The sequence below is a fragment of the Triticum urartu genome, chromosome 5A, assembly GCF_056163025.1.
Source record: "Triticum urartu cultivar PI428250 chromosome 5A, HENAU_Tu73, whole genome shotgun sequence".
Classification (NCBI taxonomy): domain Eukaryota; kingdom Viridiplantae; phylum Streptophyta; class Magnoliopsida; order Poales; family Poaceae; genus Triticum; species Triticum urartu.
The window spans coordinates 462,629,056-462,652,393 of record NC_141877.1 but is presented as its reverse complement, the minus strand read 5'-3'; the positions used below and the strand labels follow the sequence as shown (position 1 = coordinate 462,652,393).

The window sequence follows — 23,338 nt, the reverse complement described above, 5'->3', positions numbered from 1 at the left end:
GGGCTCGAGGTAGTGTAGACGTACTAGTCAGAGGGATAGCGGCCACTGGGACGAAAGACACCAGCACGCGCCTAAGTGACCGGTCCTGGCGCAATGACCGGAGCAGCCACCGGAGCAGTCACCGGAGAAGCAGCCTCCGATGAAGCGGCCGACGGGATCGGAGTAGACGCTGAAGATATCAGGGTACCCGGCATGACCGATGAAGATGCCGGGGTACCCGGCGTGGCCGGCGAAGGGGCCGCCGGCGAGGCACCCGGTGTAGAGGCCGGCATTGCCGGCGTGGCCGGCGTTGCGACCGATGAGGAGGTCGGCGTTGCCGGCGTGGCGACCGGCGAGGCAGACGGTGTAGAGACCGGGGCTGCCAACGAAGCCGTCGAAGATGGTCGTAGGGCGCGCTGAGGAGGCGTGTGATAAAGTCCGTTGGTCCCTGGCTTAGAGGACACCGATGCCGCATCTGTAGGTGGTACCCGTTGAAATGGAAAACACCTCTCATCAAGGAAGATAACCAAGGAAGATGCAGGTGATGGAGCGAGAGGTGCCAGCTTATGAGGTGTGGTGGAGGCAACACTAGGATAGAAAAGACACCCGAAGACTCGTAACGCGTCATAGGTTGGTGGCGAGCCAAAGAGAAGATGATGCAGTGTATAATTCCAACGAACGTGACAAGGGTGAATATTGAGGAGCAAAGATACTGTAGCTAGGGCATCAGACCAAAACCGCGGAGGGATGTTGGCATGGAATAAAAGAGTGCGGACACAGTCATTGAGGGTACGAAGAATGCGCTGGCTCGACCGTTTTCCTGGGAGGTGTATGGACACGTGAGGTGGAAGATGGTGCCATGGGAGCTAAGGAGCGAGCGAATGGCAAGATTGTGGTTCGTGAATGTTAATAATGCTCAGAATTAGAGGTAACTGCATCCTCAAGAATAGATGTAAACCTAGTTATCTGAGGACTGATTCATATATACATACGTGGGTTGTAAAGAAATTTTTATCTCTTCAGTAAATACATGGGTGTCTATGTGTACATTCAGTGGTACAAACTATTTTATGGGATAATGATATTTTTCCTACCTATTAGTGCATAATGATTGTTTTACATAAGCTTCAATTGAAACTATACTCATATCTTGGCTACCTATTGGTAGCAACAAGATTTCTACTTAGGCTTCAATTTGGTCAGCTTGCAGGATTGATTTGATCAGCATACGGCATTTTTGTTGGGGAACGTAGTAATTTCAAAATTTTCCTACGCACACGCAAGATCATGGTGATGCATAGCAACGAGAGGGGAGAGTGTGATCTACGTACCCTTGTAGACCGACAGCGGAAGCGTTAGCACAACGCGGTTGATGTAGTCGTACGTCTTCACGGCCCGACCGATCAAGCACCAAAACTACGTCACCTCCGAGTTTTAGCACACGTTCAGCTCGATGACAATCCCCGGACTCCGATCCAGCAAAGTGTCGGGGTAGAGTTCCGTCAGCACGACGGCATGGTGATAATCTTGATGTACTACCGTCGCAGGGCTTCGCCTAAGCACCACTACAATATTATCGAGGATTATGGTGGAAGGGGGCACCGCACACGGCTAAGAATATGATCACGTGGATCAACTTGTGTTTCTAGGGGTGCCCCCTGCCCCCGTATATAAAGGAGCAAGGGGAGGAGGCCGGCCGGCCCCTATTGGCGCGCCAGGAGGAGTCCTAGGAGGGGGAAGGAAGTGGGGAGGGAGAAGGAAAGGGGGGTGCCGCCCCCCCTCTCCTAGTCCAATTCGGACCAGGGGGGAGGAGGCGCGCGGCCCACCCTGGCTGCCCCTCTCTCTCTCCACTAAGGCCCATATGGCCCATTACTTCTCCCGGTAGGGTTCCGGTAACCCTCCGGCTCTCTGGTTTTCTCCGAAATCACCCGGAACACTTCCGGTGTCCGAATATAGCCGTCTAATATATCAATCTTTATGTCTCGACCATTTCGAGACTCCTTGTTATGTCCGTGATCACATCCGGGACTCCGAACTAACTTCGGTACATCAAAACTCATAAACTCATAATATAACTGTCATCGAAACCTTATGCGTGCGGACCCTACGGGTTCGAGAACAATGTAGACATGACCGAGACACGTCTCCGGTAAATAACCAATAGCGGAACCTGGATGCTCATATTGGCTCCTACATATTCTACGAAGATCTTTATCGGTCAGACCGCATAACAACATACGTTGTTCCCTTTGTCATCGGTATTTTACTTGCCCGAGATTCGATCGTCGGTATCTCAATACCTAGTTCAATCTCGTTACCGGCAAGTCTCTTTACTCGTTTCGTAATACATCATCTCGCAACTAACTCATTAGTTGAAATGCTTGCAAGGCTTATGTGATGTGCATTACCGAGAGGGCCCAGAGATACCTCTCCGGCAATCGGAGTGACAAATCCTAATCTCGAAATACGCCAACCCAACATGTACCTTTGGAGACACCTGCAGAGCTCCTTTATAATCACCTAGTTACATTGTGACATTTGGTAGCACACAAAGTGTTCCTCCGGCAAACGGGAGTTGCATAATCTCATAGTCATAGGAACATGTATAAGTCATGAAGAAAGCAATAGCAACATACTAAACGATCGGGTGCTAAGATAATGGAATGGGTCATGTCAATCACATCATTCTCCTAATAATGTGATCCCGTTAATCAAATGACAAAACATGTCTATGGTTAGGAAACATAACCATCTTTGATTAATGAGCTAGTCAAGTAGAGGCATACTAGTGACGTTTGGTTTGTCTATGTATTCACACAAGTATTATGTTTCCGGATAATACAATTCTAGCATGAATAATAAACATTTATCATGATATAAGGAAATAAAATAATAACATTATTATTGCCTCTAGGGCATATTTCCTTCAGTCTCCCACTTGCACTAGAGTCAATAATCTAGATTACACAGTAATGATTCTAACACCCATGGATCTTTGGTGTTGATCATGTTTTGCTCGTGGAAGAGGCTTAGTCAACGGGTCTGCTACATTCAGATCCGTATGTATCTTGCAAATCTCTATGTCTCCCGCCTGGACTAGATCCCGGATGGAATTGAAGCGTCTCTTGATGTGCTTGGTTCTCCTGTGAAATCTGGATTCCTTTGCCAAGGCAATTGCACCAGCATTGTCACAAAAGATTTTCATTAGACCCGATGCACTAGGTATGACTCCTAGATCGGATATGAACTCCTTCATCCAGACTCCTTCGTTTGCTGCTTCTGAAGCAGCTATGTACTCCACTTCACATGTAGATCCCGCCACAACGCTTTGTTTAGAACTGCACCAACTGACAGCTCCACCATTCAATGTAAACACGTATCCGGTTTGCGATTTAGAATCGTCCGGATCAGTGTCAAAGCTTGCATCAACGTAACCATTTACGATGAGCTCTTTGCCACCTCCATATATGAGAAACATATCCTTAGTCCTTTTCAGGTATTTCAGGATGTTCTTGACCGCTGTCCAGTGATCCACTCCTGGATTACTCTGGTACCTGCCTGCTAGACTTATAGCAAGACACACATCAGGTCTGGTACACAGCATTGCATACATGATAGAGCCTATGGCTGAAGCATAGGGAACATCTTTCATTTTCTCTCTATCTTCTGCATTGGTCGGGCATTGAGTCTTACTCAATTTCACACCTTGTAACACAGCCAAGAATCCTTTCTTTGCTTGATCCATTTTGAACTTTTCAAAACTTTGTCAAGGTATGTGCTTTGTGAAAGTCCAATTAAGCGTCTTGATCTGTCTCTATAGATCTTAATGCCCAATATGTAAGCAGCTTCACCAAGGTCTTTCATTGAAAAACTCTTATTCAAGTATCCCTTTATGCTATCCAGAAATTCTATATCATTTCCGATTAGTAATATGTCATCTACATATAATATCAGAAATGCTACAGAGCTCCCACTCACTTTCTTGTAAATACAGGCTTCTCCAAAAGTCTATACAAAACCAAATGCTTTGATCACACTATCAAAGCGTTTATTCCAACTCCGAGAGGCTTGCACCAGTCCATAAATGGATCGCTGGAGCTTGCACACTTTGTTAGCTCCCTTTGGATCGACAAAACCTTCCGGTTGCATCATATACAACTCTTCTTGCAGAAATCCATTCAGGAATGCAGTTTTGACATCCATCTGCCAAATTTCATAATCATAAAATGCGGCAATTGCTAACATGATTCGGACAGACTTAAGCATCGCTACGGGTGAGAAGGTCTCATCGTAGTCAATCCCTTGAACTTGTCGAAAACCTTTTACGACAAGTCGAGATTTGCAGACAGTAACATTACCGTCAGCGTCAGTCTTCTTCTTAAAGATCCATTTATTCTCAATTGCTTGCCGATCATTGGGCAAGTCAACCACAGTCCATACTTTGTTCTCATACATGGATCCCATCTCAGATTTCATGGCTTCAAGCCATTTTGCGGAATCTGGGCTCACCATCGCTTCTCCATAGTTCGTAGGTTCATCATGATCTAGTAGCATGACTTCCAGAACAGGATTACCGTACCACTCTAGTGCGGATCTTACTCTGGTTGATCTACGAGGTTCAGTAGTATCTTGTTCTGAAGCTTCATGATCATCATCATTAGCTTCCTCACTAATTGGTGTAGGTGTCACAGAAACTGGTTTCTGTGATGTACTACTTGCCAATAATGGAGCAGGTACAGTTACCTCATCAAGTTCTACTTTCCTCCCACTCACTTCTTTCGAGAGAAACTCCTTCTCTAGAAAGTTTCCGAATTTAGCAACAAAAGTTTTGCCTTTGGATCTGTGATAGAAGGTGTATCCAATAGTTTCCTTTGGATATCCTATGAAGACACATTTCTCCGATTTGGGTTCGAGCTTATCAGGTTGAAACTTTTTCACATAAGCATCGCAACCCCAAACTTTCAGAAACGACAACTTTGGTTTCTTGCCAAACCATAGTTCATAAGGCGTCGTCTCAACGGATTTTGATGGTGCCCTATTTAACGTGAATGCGGCCGTCTCTAGAGCATAACCCCAAAACGATAGCGGTAAATCAGTAAGAGACATCATAGATCGCACCATATCTAGTAAAGTACAATTACGACGTTCGGACACACCATTACGCTGTGGTGTTCCAGGGTGGCGTGAGTTGTGAAACTATTCCGCATTGTTTCAAATGTACACCAAACTCGTAACTCAAATATTTTCCTCCACGATCAGATCGCATGAATTTTATTTTCTTGTTACGATGATTTTCAACTTCACTCTGAAATTCTTTGAACTTTTCAAATGTTTCAGACTTATGTTTCATTAAGTAGATATACCCATATCTGCTTAAGTCATCTGTGAAGGTGAGAAAATAACGATATCCGCCACGAGCCTCAACATTCATCGGACCACATACATCTGTATGTATGATTTCCAACAAATTTTTTGCTCTCTCCATAGTACCGGAGAACGGTGTTTTTGTCATCTTACCCATAAGGCACGGTTCGCAAGTACCAAGTGATTCATAATCAAGTGGTTCCAAAAGCCCATCAATCTGGAGTTTCTTCATGCGCTTTACACCGATATGACCCAAATGGCAGTGCCACAAATAAGTTGCACTATCATTATCAACTCTGCATCTTTTGGTTTCAACATTATGAATATGTGTGTCACTACTATCGAGATTTAATAAGAATAGACCATTCTTTAAGGGTGCATGACCATAAAAGATATTACTCATATAAATAGAACAACCATTATTCTCTGATTTAAATGAATAACCGTCTCGCATCAAACAAGATCCAGATATAATGTTCATGCTTAACGCTGGCACCAAATAACAATTATTTAGGTCTAATACTAATCCCGAAGGTAGATGTAGAGGTAGCGTGCCGACCGCGATCACATCGACTTTGGAACCATTTCCCACGCACATCGTCACCTCGTCCTTAGCCAATCTTTGCTTAATCCGTAGTCCCTGTTTCGAGTTGCAAATGTTAGCAACAGAACCAGTATCAAATACCCAGGTGCTACTGCGAGCATTAGTAAGGTACACATCAATAACATGTATATCACATATACCTTTGTTCACCTTGCCATCCTTCTTATCCGCCAAATACTTGGGGCAGTTCCGCTTCCAGTGACCAGTCTGCTTGCAGTAGAAGCACTCAGTTTCAGGCTTGGGTCCAGGTTTGGGTTTCTTCTCTTGAGTAGCAACTTGCTTGCTGTTCTTTTTGAAGTTCCCCTTCTTCTTCCCTTTGCCCTTTTTCTTGAAACTAGTGGTCTTGTTGACCATCAACACTTGATTCTCCTTCTTGATTTCTACCTCCGCAGCTTTCAGCATTGCGAAGAGCTCGGGAATAGTCTTATTCATCCCTTGCATATTATAGTTCATCACGAAGCTCTTGTAGCTTGGTGGCAGTGATTGGAGAATTCTGTCAATGATGCAATCATCTAGAAGATTAACTCCCAATTGAATCAAGTGATTATTATACCCAGACATTTTGAGTATATGCTCACTGACAGAACTGTTCTCCTCCATCTTGCAGCTATAGAACTTATTGGAGACTTCATATCTCTCAATCCGGGCATTTGCTTGAAATATTAACTTCAACTCCTGGAACATCTCATATGCTCCATGATGTTCAAAACGTCGTTGAAGTCCCGATTCTAAGCCGTAAAGCATATGGCTCCTGCTAGTTGCCGATAACTTGGTTACAAAACATGATCATCTCATACAATAAAATTTAGCATCATGTCTTGACCATATCACATCACAACATGCCCTGCAAAAACAAGTTAGACGTCCTCTACTTTGTTGTTGCAAGTTTTACGTGGCTGCTACGGGCTTAAGCAAGAACCAATCTTACCTACGCATCAAAACCACAACGATGGTTTGTCAAGTTGGTGTTGTTTTAACCTTCGCAAGGACCGGGCGTAGCCACACTCGGTTCAACTAAAGTTGGAGAAACTGTCACCCGCTAGCCACCTTTGTGCAAAGCACGTCGGGAGAACCGGTCTCGCGTAAGCGTACGCGTAATGTCAGTCCGGGCCGCTTCGTCCAACAATACCGCCGAACCAAAGTATGACATGCTGGTAAGCAGTATGACTTATATCGCCCACAACTCACTTGCGTTCTACTCGTGCATATAACATCAACACATAAAACCTAGGCTCTGATACCACTGTTGGGGAACGTAGTAATTTCAAAATTTTCCTATGCACACGCAAGATCATGGTGATGCATAGCAACGAGAGGGGAGAGTGTGATCTATGTACCCTTGTAGACCGACAGCGGAAGCGTTAGCACAACGCGGTTGACGTAGTCGTACGTCTTCACGGCCCGACCGATCAAGCACCGAAACTACGACACCTCCGAGTTTTAGCACACGTTCAGCTCGATGACGATCCCCGGACTCCGATCCAGCAAAGTGTCGGGGTAGAGTTCCGTCAGCACAACGGCGTGGTGACGATCTTGATGTACTACCGTCGCAGGGCTTCGCCTAAGCACCACTACAATATTATCGAGGATTATGGTGGAAGGGGGCACCGCACACGACTAAGAATATGATCACGTGGATCAACTTGTGTTTCTAGGGGTGCCCCCTGCCCCCGTATATAAAGGAGCAAGGGGAGGAGGCCGGCCGGCCCCTATTGGTGTGCTAGGAGGAGTCCTCCTCCTAGTAGGAGTAGGACTCCTACTAGGAGGGGGAAGGAAGTGGGGAGGGAGAAGGAAAGGGGGGCGCCGCCCCCCCCCTCTCCTAGTCCAATTCGGACCAGGGGGAGGAGGCGCGCGGCCCACCCTGGCTGCCCCTCTCTCTCTCCACTAAGGCCCATATGGCCCATTACTTCTCCCGGTAGGGTTCCGGTAACCCTCCGGCTCTCCGGTTTTCTCCGAAATCACCCGGAACACTTCCGGTGTCCGAATATAGCCGTCTAATATATCAATCTTTATGTCTCGACCATTTCGGGACTCCTCATTAGTCCGTGATCACATCCGGGACTCCGAACTAACTTCGGTACATCAAAACTCATAAACTCATAATATAACTGTCATCGAAACCTTAAGCGTGCGGACCCTACGGGTTCGAGAACAATGTAGACATGACCGAGTCACGTCTCCGGTCAAAAACCAATAGCGGAACCTGGATGCTCATATTGGCTCCTATATTCTACGAAGATCTTTATCGGTCAGACCGCATAACAACATACGTTGTTCCCTTTGCCATCGGTATTTTACTTGCCCGAGATTCGATCGTCAGTATCTCAATACCTAGTTCAATCTCGTTACCGGCAAGTCTCTTTACTCGTTTCGTAATACATCATCTCGCAACTAACTCATTAGTTGAAATGCTTGCAAGGCTTATGTGATGTGCATTACCGAGAGGGCCCAGAGATACCTCTCCGACAATCGGAGTGACAAATCCTAATCTCGAAATACGCCAACCCAACATGTACCTTTGGAGACACCTGTAGAGCTCCTTTATAATCACCCAGTTATGTTGTGACGTTTGGTAGCACACAAAGTGTTCCTCCGGCAAACGGGAGTTGCATAATCTCATAGTCATAGGTACATGTATAAGTCATGAAGAAAGCAATAGCAACATACTAAACGTTCGGGTGCTAAGCTAATGGAATGGGTCATGTCAATCACATCATTCTCCTAATAATGTGATCCCGTTAATCAAATGACAACACATGTCTATGGTTAGGAAACATAACCGTCTTTGATTAATGAGCTAGTCAAGTAGAGGCATACTAGTGACGTTTGGTTTGTCTATGTATTCACACAAGTATTATGTTTCCGGATAATACAATTCTAGCATGAATAATAAACATTTATCATGATATAAGGAAATAAAATAATAACATAATTATTTCCTCTAGGGCATATTTCCTTCAATTTTAGCACAATGGGGTTTCTGAACTTACGATCTAGAATCTAACTATACACCTAGACAGAAGCAAGCAACTAAACATCATTTTGGTAAGGTAACTTAGAAATTCCAGATGCGTCATAAATCATTTGATCTGATGATAACCAGTTCATTTGGACAAGGCAAAAAGAAAGTTACTTTTATTTTAAAATTATTTAAGTTGAAAAGCTTGAACAAGCAACTAATTACCTAGATTCACATTACATGCCTTCTTTTGCAAACAATTGCAGCTTTTTTATGTAATTTTTACATTTACTTGGAAGTGTTCTTAGCATCTCAAACCTTGCACCTTTGTTTTGTTCATTGGGGTGCGACATATGTGATAGTTACACATCCTTTACCTTTGTAACTTTTTAGTACTAGACAACCTTGACATGTATATGGAAGAAGGTACGAGGTATATTCATGAATCCTTTTCACTAAGGTTGAAGGAATGGATGTTGGGGTTTCCGTGGGGCTGAAGAATGAAAATGGATCATTCAAACTATTTGTCATGGAATGTGGCTGTTATATGAAAGACTTGGACATAACACTTAATGGAGGATCCTCTTGGTTTTATCAAGGGTACGTGGTTCACAATTTCATATTTGTGAATACTTTGTCAACTCCTTTGAGTAGGGGTTTCTCTATATAAAACTCTTGTCATGATATGTATCTGAAGTGAACTAGGGTTTTCCTTTTTGAATGAATTTTAGTGAGATGTTATTTAACCCACTTCAGTTGATATATCCTCTTGCTTTTTGTAGATTCATAGATGCTTTTAGCAATCATATCAGATCATCTATGGAAAACGCGATTATGAACAAAATAGTTGAGGGTGCATCGAAGCTCGACCTTTTCCTAGGAGGTCTTCCAAAGGAAATTTATGTTGATAGAGTCGCTACTATGAATGTGACATTTATTAATGATCCGCGCTTCAGTAGTTCCTCTATTGAGTTTGATATAGATGGACTATTTATTCCATCTAATAAAACTGCTCCTCGGAGTGACATGCATTTTGGTGATACCAAACTTGCACCACCTCTTGGCAGCTCTTCAAACATGCTGTGGATTTCATTGGACGAAGATGTTTTCAACTCTGTTTCAGCTCTCTACTTCAAGGTATACTATGATCATTTATCATTGTAAACTTGTTCCTTTTCTCTTCCTATTTCAAAAGAATAGTATTCTTATCGACTATGTGAGTGCAGAGTTGCTAACTTGAACCTAGACGTTTTCCATGTTTCAACTATACTACTACGTAGCAGTGAGCCTATTCTGATTGACGTGATCACTTTTTTCATTCAGGCTGGTTTACTACAACATATGGTGGACAAGGTTCCCGATCAGTTTCTTTTGAACACTGCTAGCTGGAGGTTTTTGATTCCAAGGTTGTACCGTAAATATCCAAACAAGGATATGCTACTGAACATTTCTGCTATATCACCTCCCTCTGTGAGGATTAATGTAGGTAGAATTGACACCACGATGGACTTAGATGTCATAGTAATCGTATTGGGTTCTGATGATATAGTTCCAGTTGCATGCATATCACTGGTGAGTTTTTCTTCTCACTGATTTTGTGTGTTCCTATCCTAGTTGTTCAGTTTATGAAAGGTAATCTATTGGAGTGAAATGACAATGCATATGCACCATCTGGGTGGTATTAAAGAATACCTTTTTATGTTGCTTCAGGCTCTCAATATTTCAACTTTTCACACAATCAAACTAAACTTTGCTATTTGATATGCTCAGAAATCAACATTCCATCCAATGATTTGCTGTTAACAATCAAAGTAAACTAAAGTAAACTAGACTAAACTTTGCTGTATTGGATAATTGGAAGTTTGTATCTCCATGAAAACATATGCATCTTTCTCAATCTCTTACAGTTATTCTTATTGTAATACATATTGCTTTTGCAGTCAGTTTCTGTTTCTGGACGTGCAAGTGTTTCTGGGAATAATCTTGTTGGAAACGTTGAGTTAAATTATTTCTCGTTTGACTTGAAGTGGAGCGATATTGGCAAACTTCATACTGGTATAGTGCCGGTAAATTTTTGCCTCGCCATTTTTAGTTTTTTTGTCTCCCAGTGGTAGGGCCTTTAATTGCACCCAAATGCACACTTTAGTAAGATGTAGCAGGGGAGATTCCTAATCTAAATGCTAGCACTGAGATGAGCTCGGAAATTGCGACCTCATGTCTAGGAAGATATCTGGCTTTTTTTATGAAAGATTATGTTATGCTAAGTAAATGAAGGAGTACCATTTTATAACAGAAAATGCCTTCAGAGATGTCCTTAAACCTGACACGAAAAGAAAAACCAGTGGTTACTAATGGAGCTGCACTCATATTTCATTATACCTAATTTTACTTTACTTATTTGAACATCATTATGCTAATCCTGTTAAATTGTCAGAGTCCGACGCGTATCGTCCTGAAAACTGTGTTCGTGAACTCGTATCTTGGACACGGTTTCCCGTTGCCCATCATCAAGGGCTTCGTCATCAGAGATGCTTATATCCTCACTTCATACTCAAGCATTATGTTTCCTTCGTCGAACCAATGAATAGATCTGGAATAAAGCAGGTTGTTGGATTAGTCACCAAAGGTCCCGCAGTCACCATGAAACAATTAGTATAAACTAATGTACGTTGTGAAGCTACTTCATTGATTGTACCTCTTGTAGTCTAGTGTCGGTTGTATAAACAATTAGTATAAACTAAGGTCCGGCATCGGTTTGTAGTCTGTAAATAATCACCCCCCACTAGTGCAGAACAGGGCAATAGCACCGGTTCGTAAGGCCCTTTAGTGCCGGTTTAGGAACCGGCACTAAAGTTTCGGCACTAAAGGCCCCCCCTTTAGTACCGGTTCAGCACGAACCGGTGCTAAAGGGGATCCACGTGGCACGAGCCAGCTCCGAGGGGCGGGAGCCCTTTAGTACCGGCTGGTAACACCAATAGGTACTAAATGGGTGTAGGTTTTTGTTTTATTTTGTATTTTTCAATTAAATTTGTGTTATCAATTTAATTTAGGATTGTTTTATGTTATAATGAGTTGTAGTCGTCATCATCATCATCATCGCATATTAATAAATAAATAAACTCTAGCTAGCTAAAAATCATCATAGTCGTCTAATTACTATTATTTAATCATCATAGTCATTACCGCTAGCTATCTAATCATCATCAACGCTGGCTAGCTTAAAGAGGAAACATTCACTTTGTAACAGAAGCAAAGATATCATCAAGTTCAACATAATCATCACCAACATCGAAGTTCAGGACACGGACATGAGACAAGTACTAATTAAGAGCATGAACTAGTAGCTACTGATCCTGCTGCTCCCTCTCAGATAGAATAGCATAGAACATGTATAGCTCTCCTGATTCATCATACTGGAGCATGCAGATGAATCTATCTCCTAATCTTGGGTTGCGCTTCTCCTTGCTGCCCCCTAGTACTTCTCTGCGATCGTTAACAATTTTGCTCCAATCTTTCACTATTAAGCATTCTTCGCTTTCAAAAATCCTGAATGCACTCATGTGCAATGTAGGAAATCTTGGTCGTAAGCTAACCATTGACATGCGACCTTTTGTCTCGATCCACTGAGGCACAACTGTCATCGGAAGTCCCTGTTGAAGAACATCGTATAGTAATTAATATACTAAGCAATGAAAGTTTAGCTTCAAAAATAATGTATGCAAAAGATGCACTAATTAAGGACAAATATTTAAAATCTTACCATCTTTCGATTATAGATGTGACCGTAGTTCAATACGATCACCATTGGTCGCACATTTTGAGTACTAACATTTCTAAGTTTAGGAAAAAAATTGTCTTGACAGTATTAAGATCCTCAAGCCATGAAACATAATGACTTATCTCCTCGCAGTTTAGTTGAGCCCCGGGGCAGTAGTAGGTCATGTCTACCAAGCGCCAGACATGTTTGCTTGAACCGAAATAAGCTGACAATACAAATTAGTTGTCAACTATTTTTGAATAAACTGTATGAAAGACATAAACATATGCATGCATGGTTGAGAAAAACTCACCAAATGGTAGAACTGGAGGCGTTTGCACATCGACCCAGATGTCTATATTACCTTCAATATCATCTTCCGGACGAATATCAAAGGTGATAACCATATCAGGCTCAAATGCATAAGCCTTGCATAGTGCTTGCCAAGTTTTGCATTCAAAATGGGTGTATGTGTCTCCATTATATAATTTGACGTTGAAAGTATACCCATGCCCCATCTTCAAGTAAACTCTCTTTACCTCCATATCATCTATAGCACTAAAACCTATCTTATCCAAGACAAAAATTCTTGCATGGCAGGGGATGCGCTAGTAGAATAGTGAAAATTTAAAATTATAAGTTGAAGCAAATGAAGCATAAGTTTTGCATTCAAATAATAATTGACAAAGTAACTTACTGTATCAACTTCGAATGTCTCATCTAGCTTGATGCTGAAGCGCCTACCATCAACAAGGAAATTTTGGTCGCACAGGCCGCGCTGGTCTTCACAGTGTTCGCACATAATGAAATCTTTTTCGTCGTCAAATGACATTTCCTATGTTCATATAGATGAAACATTAAACACCTATATCTAGCCAAATATATATTCATCTAACATTTGACATTAATATATCTAACTATATTCATCTCTAACAATTGACATTACTTTTCTATCTAATTCATCTAACATTCGACATTAATCTAACATTTATATAAACTCAAATTATATATAAAAAATTAAATAAACAGAAAAATGCATTAACAAATAATATTTTACTTAGATCATCAAATCTTAGATACCTAAATTTTCTTACTAAAAATAAACTAGTTATATTAATTATTGAACTAGTTCAAATCTCATATACCTAAATAAACTACTTCGACAATTTTCTTACTAAAAATAAACTAGTTATATTAATTATTCAACTAGTTCAAATCTCATATACCTAAATAAACTAGTTCGACAATTTTCTTACTAAAAATAAACTAGTTATATTAATTATTCAACTAGTTCAAATCTCTAGTTCGACAATTTTCTATCTATAGCTAATTCATCTAACATTCGATCATCTAATTAACTTTTCTAAAAAACAGAAAATAAGTAAAAAAAATGTGTGTGTGTATGTGTGTGTGCGTATATATGTGTGTACGTATGTGTGTGTGTATGTGTGCATGTACGTGTACGTGTACGTATATATGTGTGTGTGTGTATGTGTGTGTGCCCCCGTATGCCGCCGCACCATACGTACGAGAGGGGGCGCCGGCGTACGGGGCGGGGGCGGCGTACGTACGGGCGGGGGCGTACGGGGCGGCGGCGTACGTGTGCGACGACGACGGTCGACGGCAGCGGGGAGAGCGCGAGAGACGTACCGCGAAAGACGACGGACGGCGGCGCGAGACGGCGACGACGACAGGCGGCGGCGGGGACGAAGACGACGACGACGGACGACGGGCGGCGGCGGCGACGACGGGCGACGGGCGCGCGCGAGAGGTTGAGACGAAAGAAGTGGAGATCTAACTGAATTTTCGCAAGTGCTGTATATATAGGATGGGCCTTTAGTACCGGTTCGTGGCTCCAATCGGTACTAAAGGCCTATTTTCGCCAGGCCAAGCAGCGGGAAACGAAGGCTTTTAGTACCAGTTGGAGCCACCAACCGGTACTAAAGGGGGGGCCTTTAGTACCGGTTGGAGCCACCAACCGATACTAAAGGCCTTGCGCTGCCACCCCAAAGTTTAGTCCCACCTCGCCCGGCAAAGGGCAGCCGCACTGGTTTATAAACCCAGCTGCGGCTACCTCTTCGAACTCCCCTATATAGCAGGCTTTTCGGCCTGTAAGTCGGCTGGCCCTTCTGGGCCTGCATTTGCACACCCTAGGTCTGGCAGGCCCACTGGGCAGCGCGCCAACAAATTTTTTATATAGTTTTTTTCTTTTCTGCATTACTTATTTTCTTCTATTTATTTTTGAGTAGTTTTTTATATAGTTTTTTCTTTTCTGCATTATTTATTTTCTTCTATTTATTTTTGAGTAATTTTTTGTATAGTTTTTTATTTTCTTCTGGAAATTGAATGCTGCATACTGAACAATTAGGTAAATGACCAAAAAATAACAAATGATGTCAGAACATGTTGGAAATTGATGACATCACTTTAAATGCTGGATACTGAACACAAAAGAAGTCTGGAGTTCAAATAAGTTTAAAAAACATTGGAGTGGCCATGTAACAGATGAAGTGCGTCTAGTTTTTGCCGTGACCCTCTCTACTCTTTCACGCATGCTATGCGGGTGATATGATGATACCATGCCAAGTTTCAACATTTTCAGTATTCATTTTGTAGTGATTTTCAATTTCACGGTCATTTAGCTCCCTAAACAATTAGGTAAATGACCGAAAAACAACAAATGATGTCAGAACATGTTGGAAATTGATGACGTCGCTTTAAATGCTGCATACTGAACACAAAAGAAGTCCGGAGTTCAAATAAGTTATTAAAAATAAAAAAGAGGTGCAATGTTGGTTAATTTGCTTCAAGCCATTCGGAATAGTGTAGACTGCACTGCACATAGCTCAGTGCAATCTATGCTATTCCGCAAGGCTTGAAGCTAATCAACATGTAGGTGAGCATTGCAACTCTTCGTCATTATCTGTGCACTCACGGCTTATAAACCGCTCATACTGCCTCTCTCTTGGCGAAGATCACAAGATAGTTTGGTTAAATTGCATTACTTGTAAGTCCAGTTAACATGGATGCTTATGATGCAAGAGCAACAGCAAAAGTGAAAATTTGGCACAAATAGGTAGTTGTGTAACTAAAATAGGTAGGAGGAGAGATAACTCTTATGTCACAAAAAAGAAGTTGTATCAAACCTTTTATGTCGGATCTAGAACAAACCAATCGGTATCGCCATCATACAGCCCAACCGTGGCTCGTGATGCATATATATGCATATCAAATGCACGGTTGGATGTATGATGGCGAATCCGAATGATTTGTATTCAGTCGATGAACTGGTAGATGTATGCAGTCGATGAACTGGTAGATGTATGTAGTCGATGAACTGAAAGACTTATGCAAGGAAGGCGAGAGGTGGGCTATATACAGGGTCGTCTGGCTCACAAAGTGATTGTGGTAGTTTCGATCCAACGACTCACATGAGCTAGGAAGAAACACACCCTTGATCCAACGACTCGCAAGAGCTAGAAAGAAACACACGATTCGTGTGATTCTTCCTGATTGGTGGGATGCACATTAGTACCCACTCCGGACTCCGAAACCCTGATACTCGGAAAGAGTTTGTCCAGTTTGTACACGAAGTGCGTCCAGTTTTTGCCGTGACCCTCTCTACTCTTTCGCGCATGCTATGCGGGTGATATGATGATACCATGCCAAGTTTCAACATTTTCAGGATTCATTTTGTAGTGATTTTCAATTTCATGGTCATTTAGCTCTCTAAACAATTAGGTAAATGACCGAAAAACAACAAATGATGTCAGAACATGTTGGAAATTGATGACGTTGCTTTAAATGCTGCATACTGAACACAAAAGAAGTCCGGAGTTTAAATAAGTTATTAAAAATAAAAAAGAGGTGCAATGCTGGTTAATTTGCTTCAAGCCATTCGGAATAGTGTAGACTGCACTGCACATAGCTCAGTGCAATCTATGTTATTCCGCAAGGCTTGAAGCTAATCAACATGTAGGTGAGCATTGCAACTCTTCGTCATTGTTTGTGCACTCACGGCTTATAAACCGCTCATACTGCCTCTCTCTTGGTGAGGTGGGACTAAAAACAGTTTGCCATAACCTCATTAGTACCGGTTCGTGGTACGAACCGGCACTAAATGGTGATGGTGGGGCCATAGCCTGACCGCAGGCTGACACAGCCTCTTTAGTACCGGTTCGTGGCATGAACCGGTACTAAAGGTTCGCCACGAACCGGTACTATTGATCGCCGCCACGAACCGGCACTAATGTACACATTAGTGCCGGCTCTAATTCAAACCGGCACTAATGTGCTTCACGTTTGACCCTTTTTCTACTAGTGCCCCCCTTGAAAATCTGTAAATAACCACAGATGTAACTTTGTAAATGTAAATATTTCCTTTTTTTTGGAAATGGAGGTAAAACCCCCGGCCTCTGCATCATGATGATGCATGCGGCCCTTTTATTAAAAATCCAGAAAGTATCCTCAAAAGGTTTTACAGCTTGCAAACGGAGCAAAAGCGAAGCATATAAATCTGAAAAAATAGAAATGGCCTAACAACAACCGATATGGTGATAATAAGGACAAGCTCTCTAGTCATCTATCCTGTTATGCGAACGCCATCCGAACCAGTTGAATATAGCCCGAGCCACCATCTCTCATTGGTTGCACCCAGTAACCAAAGGCTCCCTGGAGTCCATAGGAGTGAGTAAGGACCACGTACGGATCCAAGCTGTAGCTCTGAAGATAACCTGCAAAAAAGTTAAGTTGTGTTGTCTGTTAAAAATCATATCATTTCTGCAGTTCCATATAGCCCATAGTAACGCACATATTCCAATCCGAATACGAGCTGCCGTAGTCTGTTCAACCCCAGCTAACCACGTCCCAAACAAAGACGCAATATCTACTGGGGGATTAATATTAAAAGCTATATGAATCGTTCTCCAAAGTAACTTGGCAAGTGGGCATTCAATGAATAAATGTTGTATTGTCTCATCCTGAGCACAAAAACAACACCGCGAGTTGCCTACCCATCGCCTCTTAAGTAAGTTGTCATTTGTGAGTATTACTTGTTTGTGGACAAACCACATAAAAAAATTTAATCCGCAAAGGAACCTTAACCTTCCATATATGAAGTGACCTTGAGAGGGGCCAGAATTAATCAAATCCATATAAAAGGATTTCACCGTAAATATCCCATTTTTAGTTAACTTCCATTGTGTAGAGTCCGGCATGTCGGAGAGTCGAACTTGAATCAACCTCTGAACCAAGTGCATCCAGGCTGTCCATCTCGCACCCACTAGCGTACGTCTGAACTAGATATTCAAGGGAATAGTTTGAAGGACGATACCTACGTAATCTTCCTTACGTTGCACAATATTGTAAAGGGTAGGATATTGTAAGGCCAAAGGTGTCTCTCCTAACCATGTATCCTCCCAAAATCTTGTTGACATCCCATTGCCAACCAAGAATTTGACCCTACGAAAGAACATATCCTTCGTTCTCATAAGTCCCTTCCAGAACAGTGAGTCGGTTGGTCTGATGGTAGTCTAGGCTAGCGTTTTCGTGTGCAAATACTTATTGCGCAGGATTTGAGACCACATGCCCTCCGGCTCTGTCCCTAACCTGTACAACCATTTGCTCATAAGGCATTTATTCTTAATTTCCAAGTTCTCAATATCGAGACCCCCTTGGTCTTTAGGTCGACAAAGGATATCCTATCGCGCGAGACGGTATTTCCTCTTGGCCTCATCAGACTGCCAAAAGAATCGAGATCTAAAGAAATCAAGTCGCTTTCGGACCCCTTTCGGAATTTCGAAGAACGAAAGTAAAAACATTGGCATACTAGTTAGTACTGAGTTGATCAGAACTAATCGACCTCCATATGACATCAGCTTGCCCTTCCAGCAGCTGAGTTTTTTTTCAATTCGTTCTTCAATACATTTCCATTCTTTATTGGATAATTTACGGTGATGAATCGGAATACCCAAATAACTGAATGGTAAAGCACCTAATTCGCATCCAAACAATTGTCTGTAGGTATGTTCCTCGTCTTTGGCCTTCCCAAAACAGAACACCTCGCTCTTATGGAAATTGATCTTTAAGCCAGACAATTGCCCGAAGAGACATAAGATAAGTTTCATGTTATGTGCCTTAGCCATGTCATGTTCCATGAAAAGAATAGTGTCATCGGCATATTGTAGAATGGACACTCCTCCATCAACCAGATGAGGAACTAGACCCTCTACCTGACCATGTTGCTTGGCCCTGCCAATAATGACGGCCAACATATCTGCCACGATATCGAACAGAAGGGGTGACATGGAATCCCCTTGTCTCAACCCCTTATGCGTCTGGAAATAATGACCAATGTCATCGTTCACCTTAATACCGACACTACCCTTCTGGACTTGAGTATCCACTTGGTGCCTCCAGGTTTCACTAAAACCCTTCATGCGCATTGCCTGCTGAAGAAAAGGCCATTTTACTTTATCATAAGCCTTCTCGAAATCCACTTTTAGTATAACCCCATCTAGTTTCTTCGAGTGAATCTCGTGAAGTGTTTCATGTAAGACAACTACTCCCTCGAGTATGTGTCGTCCCGTCATGAATGTTGTCTGACTAGGTTGAACCACTGAATGAGCAATTTGTGTCAATCTATTGGTTCCAACCTTTGTGAAGATTTTAAAACTCACATTCAGCAGGCAAATGGGTCGAAATTGTTCTATCCGGACTGCCTCATTCTTCTTTGGTAATAACGTAATCGTACCAGAGTTTAGGTGAAACAACTCCAAATGGCCATAAAAAAAGTCATGAAACATAGGCATAAGATCATTTTTAATGATATGCCAACATTTCTTATAGAATTCAGCTGGAAACCCATCTGGTCCCGGTGCTTTATTCGGCTTCATTTGAGTTATGGCCAAAAGAACTTCTTTTTCAGTAAACGGTGTAGAGAGAATTTCACTCTCCGCTGCCTGTAATTGAGGTATATCATCAATCACAGACTCATCAAGAGACACCGTGGAAGTATTGGGAGGTCCAAAGAGACGTTTATAATAGTTGGATATATATGTTTTCAAATTTTCATGTCCCACTATTGTTCCCTCGTCCTGTTCAAGCTGTATGATTTTCTTCTTCCTATGTTTACCATTTGCAACCATATGGAAAAATTGTGTGTTGTCGTCCCCTTTTACAGCCTTAAGCGTTTTCGCGCGCAAAGCCCATTTGAGTTCCTCCTCTCTGAGGAGAGCACGTAGGCCTTGCTCAGCCTCGGACTTGGTTCGATGTTCGTTCATAGAAAGAAGAGTGGTTTCAGCCTTAACATTGAGTGCCTCGATGAGTTGCGTTAGGCATTCTTTTTTCTGCTTATAAATCCCACTTTCATTCCTGGCCCATCCTCTCAGAAACTATCATAGGTGTCTTAACATTGAAGCCCGTCATCAGGAATGTGCAGAAGATCCATGAACTCTTTCCATGTCGCAGACAACTGACGGCCATTGGTCATCCAAGTCATCCTCCGCTCCTCCCCGGGATGAAAGTACACTGAGGCAAAGAACTGACAAATGAGCTCAGGGTCATAGTCAAGGTGAAAAGAGATCACCAGCTCAATAGCAAACTGCTCCACCAAGTCGAGAGCCTCTCCAAAATAGTCACGAAACTTGTCCTTCCGCAGGTGATGCATGTCTATCCACTTGACATCCACAAAGGTATTCTGCTTGTTCTTGATCACATCCAGATAGATGAGAGCCTGTTGCTTGGTCCAGAACAGCTCGTTGCCTCTGAGGATAGCCCGAGGATTCACATAGGGATTGATCTTCCGGCCCTTAGCAGGTTCCTTTTGCTTGCTGGCAGTGGTCTTGACATTGCGCTTGGGGGCATTGGATCCCTCTAGGGCTTCATCTTGGGGGTTGCGCAGACGCTTGGAGCCAGTGTCACGACTGGGATTGGAATGGCGAGAGCCACCACCTGAGACACAGAACGCAAAAACACCCACAACAGCCAAGAGAGATTAATGCAAAGACCACAACAAAGCAAGTGAAACAAGCAGAAAGCACACATGATAAATGCCTAGAGAGAGATTTGATCCCTACGGTAGTACTGCCAAGAGCTGCGGAGCTAAGATAGTAGTATGGCTCTTAGACGCGGTAGTACCATGCAGGATCACGGTAGTACCGGGTGTAGGAGTGGTAGTACGACCTTAGCGCCGCAGCCGGTGCGGTAGTACCGCGTCTGCAGAGCGGTAGTACCGCACGGTATGGTAGTACCGCACCTGACGGGCGGTAGTACCGCAAGAGCGGTAGTACCGCACATCGGGCACGGTAGTACCGCACCGCGTCAGATCTGAACTGGTTCAAATATGAAAAAGCCCGTGAAACCATGGCGGTACTACGGTTGGACAAAGCTACCACAAGACAGCATATCAAGTATGTTTCCTACGCATCACGACTCTCCTACATCCTACTCTTGCATAGATTTGGCCTAAAATCTCAAGAACGACAAGTTTCTCCCCAAAAACCTAGAAGCAAGAGAACAGCCAAGAAAAAGAGGGATTTTGGGAAAAACCTTGGTCCATGGCAAGAGGAAGTGGTGGGGAACGATCCCATCGGTCGGAATCCGAGGAGAGTGGCCGGAGACGGAGATCCGACGAGGGCCTCCGGCGCCGTTCTTGAACAGGAGAGACGTGGAGAGAGAGACAATGAATGGGTATGGGGAGTTGGAACTCCCCTGCCTGAGTCATAACCCCCACACGCCCTTGACGGCACGGTAGTACCGTGCCCAGACACGGTAGTACCGCCCGGCGCGGTACTTCCAAAGTACCGCACCAGAGCGGTAGTACCATGCTGTGGCGCGGTAGTACTGTGCCTCCCAAAGCGGTAGTACCGCGCCCAGACGCGGTAGTACCGTGGGCTCAAGAAGATGCACGTTTCAAGCGCGAAAAACTAGATCTTTGCACAAACCACTCCGAGCCAACATGACACCACAAGACCACGCAACACACAAAACCAGAAAGGCACACGACAAACGAACCAACCACGAGACACCACCTCTCCAAAAGAGAGGGCGGTGGCCGTAGCCACCTATGTTTGAGTCAATTGGTATGGCACCGCGAAGAATTATCCTTGGGTCCATGACCAAAACTCGTCTTTGAAGCACAAGTACCATCAAACATGGCTAATGTGAAAGACTTGATTGATTTATGCATAATGGGGGGGAGGGAGAGTTCATTGAGAGAACATCACCCCCCCTATGTCCATGCCTACATCTAAATAGGATAACACATTGAGTATGGTGGGGTGTGCAAGGGTTCAAGCAACATTGCTCGAATCGATGATATTTAGCTCATGCCTTACCTCGTGAAATCTTGCTTCATCCAAGGGCTTCGTGAAGATATCTGCAAGGTTATCATGAGTGTTGACGTAGTTGAGCTCGATCTCTCCTCGCCTAATGTGATCTCGGATGAAGTGATACCGGATCTCAATATGCTTCGTCTTGAAGTGTTGCATCGGGTTGAGAGAGATCTTGATGGCACTTTCATTGTCACACCAAAGAGGCACTTTGTCACAAGTGACACCGTAATCCTTTAAAGTTTGCCTCATCCATAAGAGTTGTGCACAACAACTACCGGCCGCCACATACTCCACTTCGGTGGACGAGAGAGACACACAACTTTGCTTTTTGGAAGACCAACTTACCAAAGAGCAACCAAGGAATTGGCACCCTCCGGAAGTGGACTTCCTATCCACTTTGTCTCCCGCCCAATCGGAATCCGAGTACCCTACAAGCTTGAAGTTTGATCCTCTTGGGTACCATAAGCCAAAGTTTGGGGTATGAGCCAAATATCGAAAGATTCGTTTGACCGCCAGTAGTGACTTTCCTTAGGTGCGGCTTGAAACCGTGCACAAATTCCCACACTCAACATGATGTCCGGTCTAGATGCACAAAGGTAAAGCAAGGATCCAATCATGGAACGATATACCTTTTGATCCACCACTTTACCATTGGGATCTAAGTCAAGTTGGCACTTGGTGGGCATTGGAGTGGAAGCCGGCTTGACGTCACTTAGCTTGAATCTCTTGAGCATGTCTTGAGTGTATTTGGATTGATTGATGAAGGTTCCTTCTCTTCTTTGCTTCACTTCGAACCCTAGAAAGAACTTCAACTCTCCCATGGAGGACATCTCGAACTTTGAGGTCATGAGAGCGGCAAATTCCTCATTGAAAGCTTTGTTAGGAGAACCAAAGATAATATCATCAACATATAATTGGCACACAAACAACTCCCCTTTGACCTTCTTAGTAAAAAGAGTGGGGTCGATTAGCCCAACTTCAAAACCACAGTCTTGTAACAACTCGGTAGGGTGGTCATACCACGCAAGTGGGGCTTGTTTAAGGCCATAGAGTGCCTTATCGAGTTGATACACATGATCGGGAAAGTAGGGATCCTCGAACCCGGGGGGTTGCTTGACGTAAACCAATTCATTAATGGGACCATTAAGAAAAGCACTCTTCACATCCATTTGTTGTAACTTAAAGTTGTGATGAGAAGCATATGCAATCAACATGCGAATGGATTCAAGACGAGCAACGGGAGCAAAGGTTTCACCGTAGTCGATACCCTCGACTTGGGAGTAGCCTTGTGCTACCAAACGAGCCTTGTTGCGAATGATGATCCCATGGGCATCTTACTTGTT

The 23,338-nt window shown here is 43.3% G+C and overlaps 1 pseudogene; it reads left to right on the top strand.

The window, feature by feature from the left end:
* The first annotated feature begins 93 nt into the window (after positions 1–93).
* Positions 94–11,564, top strand: LOC125556222 (putative BPI/LBP family protein At1g04970; annotated as a pseudogene).
* The last annotated feature ends 11,774 nt before the right edge of the window (positions 11,565–23,338 follow it).